This window comes from Tamandua tetradactyla, chromosome 2 (genome assembly GCF_023851605.1).
Source record: "Tamandua tetradactyla isolate mTamTet1 chromosome 2, mTamTet1.pri, whole genome shotgun sequence".
In the NCBI taxonomy this organism is placed as follows: Eukaryota; Metazoa; Chordata; class Mammalia; order Pilosa; family Myrmecophagidae; genus Tamandua; species Tamandua tetradactyla.
In genome coordinates this window covers 3342316-3347227 of record NC_135328.1, presented here as the reverse complement: position 1 = coordinate 3347227, position 4912 = coordinate 3342316, and the positions used below count along the sequence as shown (strand labels likewise).

Here is a 4912-nt window from a genome sequence, read left to right as displayed (position 1 = left end):
ATGGAACGTGGTGACGGTGAGATGGTGGTGCTAAGGATACACGCATTCATGCAAATTTCTCAGTAACAAAAAGATCAATCATATTTTCTCATTGAATTAAATTACATGTCTGTTATTTTAAACCCTTACATCACCTGTATCTATTGTTAATGCTTTGTTCGCAATGTTTATATTAGTATTTACATATTCCCATCTTATTTCATAGGCTAGGTTTTCCAGTATTATGTTAAATAATAGTACCAGTGGAAAAGCCTAATTGCTGATTTTAATCCAGCTATTTATTTCCACTTAAGATATTTGTTGTTACTTTTTGAGAAATCAGTATTACAATTTAGCTTTCTTCTATGCCCATTTTATTAGAAAAGAATATTGAATTAATCAAACGCCTTTTATAAATATAGATACAAATATATATTTTATTTTAATTGATGAAATGAATTATTCAATATTTTTATATTCCACCACCTGTGAGCCTTAGGGTTTAAATCATTTCTCATTTTCATTTAATATACTGGAAAATTGTATTTGTTAAAATGTTATTTGGAATTTTTGCAACTGTCATCATAAGTGGAATGGATCCATAGCTTTTTTTCTTTTGCAGCACTCTTACTATGATGGCCTAATAATGACGGCATATTTTTAAATTGCAATGGTGCACAGAAACAGTCCGCAAGGAGGAGTTACGGACCTAAGGAACGGAAAAAGTCCAGCCCCCACGTCCTCCGCCTGAGTCGCACTGCGGACCCTTCTCCCGGCTCTCCCGGTCCCTCCGCGCCTCACCTCCCCCCCCCCCCCACCCCCCGTCCCGCTCTCCCCTCACTCTCCCCTGCTCTCCCCTGCTCTCCCCGCCTCTCCTCGCACTTTCTCCGTCTCTCCCCGCACCCTCTCCCGCTCTCTCCGGCTCTCCCGCACTCTCCTCGGCTGTTCCCGCACACTCTCCGTCTCTCCCCGCGCTCTCTTCGGCTCTCCCCAGGTCTCCCCACACTCTCCCGCGCCCTCCCCGCCCTGCGTTCTCGACACCTGAAGGGTTTGGGGCAGAGGAGGTTTGAGTTGCGGACGCGGGTCTCCGCCTCCCTTGGTCTAGGAGCTCGAGGTCTGCACATGCTGGGTCCGGCCTGGCGGGCCTCCGTGAACAAGCTTTACGTGGGCAACCTCGACGAGAGCGCGACCTATGCGGACTTGGAGAAATTGTTTGCTGAGCTCGAGCGCTCCTGCAGCGGCCAGCTCCTGGCCAAATCCGGGCACGCCTCGGTGGACTGCCCCGATGAGCACCGAGCACTAGGAAAAAGCCTAGAGAGCGAGCACTCTGTCAGTCGGAAGATTCCGATCCCAAACGTTCCACGCAGCTTGGACAGGAAGTCCTGGGGAGCCTGCTGGCTCCGTATGGTACAGCAGGGAACCGCGAGTACTTGAACGCGGAGAGGGCGGGCCGCGGCGAGTGTCCCCTACCAACCCAGAGCAGACCAGGCTCTCATGGAGCTAAATAGCCACCAGCTGGAGAACCATGCCTGAAATCCTGGCCAGCAGATAGCACAGGGGCCCGGAGATGGGCGCCAAGGAGGCTTTGGCTCCGGGGTCAGCCTCTCCAGGGCTCACCTGTGGCGGTGGGGCCCAGCCCAGCAGCAAGTGGACATGCCCCTGCGGCTCCTGGTACCTACGCAGTACGTGAGTACCATCACTGGCAAGGAGGTGCCACCATCCGCAACAGACCCAATCCGAGGCACGTGCGCAGGAAGGAAAACGCAGGTGCTGCGGAGAAGGCCATCACTGTACGCTTGACCCCCGAGGGCTGTTAAGATGATCTTGGAGATTATGCACAAGGAGGCAAAGGACACCAAAATGGCTGACGAGGTTCCTCTGAAGATCCTGGCCCATAATAACTTGGTGGGGCATCTGATTGGCAAGGAGGGGTGTAACCTGAAGAAGGTGGAGCAGGACACAGAGATGAAAATCACCATCTCCTTGCAGGACCTCACCCTGTACAACTGCAAGAGGCCCATCACCGTGAAGGGGGCCACTGGGGCCCACTGCAGGGCAGAGCAGAAAAGCAGGAAGAAAGTCCAGGAGGCCTCTGAAAATAACCTGACAGTCATGAGTCTGCAGCTCCCCTGATCCCTGGCCTCCACCTGGAGGCTGTAGGTCTCTTCCCAACCTCATCCAGCGCAGTTCCACCACCTCCCAGCAGCATCACCCCAGCCACCCCCTACAGGCCCTCTACGGCTCCGAAGCAGATGGTGCACTGTCCATCTCTGCCCAGGCAGCAGGCACCATCACTGGCGAGAAGGGCAGCACATCAAGCAGCTCTCCCGGGTCGCCAGTGCATCCATCAAAAATGCTCCTTCTGAAACTCCTGACTCAGATGGTCATCATCACTGGACCTCCAGAGGCCCAATTCAAGGCTCAGCAAAGAAACTATGACAAACTCAAGGAGAACTTCTTTGGCCCCAAGGAAGAAATGAAATTGGAGGCCCATATGGTGCTATGGTCAGCAGCCAGCAAGGACATTGGCAAAGTGGCAAAATGGTGAGCAAGTTGCAGAATTTGACATTTCTGAGGTAGTGGTGCCAAGAGACCAGTGCCCTGATGATAACAACGAGGTCATTGTCAAGATCACTGGGCATTTCTATGCCAGCCAGGTGGCTCAGCAGGTCTGAGACATCCTGGCTGAAGTTAAGCAGCAGCACCAGAAGAGACAGAGTAACCAGGCCCAGGTATGGAGGAAGTGACCAGCTGCTAAACATCTCGTCAACTCCAAGAAACAGGTGGCAATGGAGAACACACTCTCAACCTGGGCCTGAGAACAAGTGGGAATCAGGGGTACCTAAATGTGGCTGTAGATCAGGTTTGCCCACTTGCCAGAGAAAGATGTTCCAGTGAAGAACCCTGATTTCTCGGCCCCAAACACCGCCCACCTCTTGGGTTATCGCCATGGGAAATTCTAGCTCAGGGTGCTTTTAAATGCGGATTGTTTAAGTAACTTCTCCAAGCCAGCCAGAGGATGGGTCAAACCCCAGTGGGAAGAGAAATAAAATTCCCTTCAAGTTTAAAACAAACAAACAAACAAGCAAAAAACTATAATGATGCAAATAAAATAAATAATAAAATATATTGGAATGATTCAAATCAAAATAGAATTATCTAGTCTTTAAACACAGATAAACTCAGATATAGGCCCATCTGTTTATATTCTTTACTTTCAAAGTCAACTTTATTGAGATATATTATAAATACAATAAACTGCACCTACTTAAAAGGGTACAATTCAATGTTTTCACAGTTGTGTACACCTATGAGACCACTGATGTAATCAAGACACATTTCCATCATTCCCTAAAGATTCCTTGCACCCCTTTGCTACTTATTCCTCCCCCTGCCCCTGGTCCCAGGCAACACTCATCTGATTTTTTGTCACTATTCTTATGACTAGTGTGCATTTCTAGAATTTATATAGATGCAATCATAAAATAAATATAATAATCTTTCATGCCTGGCTTCCTTCACTTAAAATGACTTTGAAATTCATCCATGTTGTTACATGTATCAGTAGGCCATTCCTTTTCATTGCTGAGTAGTATGGATACACTGCATTTTGTTTATCCATTCATTTGATGATGGACATGTGGGTTGTTTCCATTTTAGTCTATGATAAATAAGGCTGTTAATCAACTTGTTCGCAATGATGCTGCTATCAATACTCATACAGAAGTCTTTGGATGTACATGTTTTCACTTCTCCTGGGTTAAATACCCAAGAGTACAGCAGCTGAATTCATAGTATGAATGTTTTACTTTTTAAGAAGTAACAAAACTATTTTCCAAAGTGTTGTGCTATTTTTCATTCCCACCTGCCATGTATGAGTTCCAGTTGCTCTACATCTTGACACACTTCTTGATCAATCTTTTAAATTTTAACCATTTTAGTAAGTGTATCACATTGTGACTTTAATTGTACAGTATTTTCGTTATGACAAAATGTTGCTGAAAAGCCTTTCTTGTCATCATTGGTCAGTTCATATCTTCTTTTATGAAGTGTCTCTGTTCAAATCCGTTCACTTGTTATTGAGTTAACAGTTTCTTTACTACTAGATTGTAAATTTCTCTTTATTTTCAGGATACAAGTCTTTTTCCAATGTCTATAACAAATATTTTCTCCCATTCTGTGCCTTGACTTTTTATTTTAGTAACAGTCCCCTAAAGAACAAGAGTTTTTAACTCCAATTCATCGTTTCTTTTCTTTAATGGCTATGCGTCCTACCTAAGAATTTTTTCCTGTGGCTTGGCACATTTTTAACGGTAGCTGTTAAATGATATTTCCAATTAATTTTATGAGTATGGGGCTTTTCTTTAATTTTGATCAGTTATGTCTAGCTACTGTATTGTTTCATTTACTCAAAGTACTATTCACTTTTATTAACTGATCCAATATCAATGTTCTTTTTACTCATACAAATCTGTAATTTTGCTATCTCTTTACTGTAGTCAGGTTTGTGTGTAGTTTCTAATGTACTGGGGATTTTTTTTCAACTTTTAGATTTATTTTAGTAGGAAAAAGATGATTACTTTATAAATTTAGATGGCTAATGAACTTAGAAACACTTTCAGGTGTGGAGAAACCTAGAATAGTGGCTTACACAAAACATGTTTATTTTTATTACGTTGCAAAATTCTGGAGCTAGGTTGCTGCTAGTATTGACTCAATAATGCCAGGACCCATGTCCCCGTGATTGTCTTGTCCTTTCTGTTCTTGTGGAGAGATTGCCACTGCTCCGGGTATCACATACAAGGAAAGACAAAGGGTAGAACTAATGGCATCAGCTAGGTATGTCCCTTTTCTTAGGAAAGCAAAGATTTTTCCAGCACACATCTATGAGTCTTTAGCTTACTTCTCTATACCAGAGCCAGGTCACTTGGCC

The 4912-nt window shown here is 44.8% G+C and overlaps 1 pseudogene; it reads left to right on the top strand.

Moving 5' to 3' along the window:
* On the top strand, positions 1-2994 carry LOC143655379 (insulin-like growth factor 2 mRNA-binding protein 1 pseudogene; annotated as a pseudogene).
* Positions 2995-4912: the final 1918 nt, after the last annotated feature.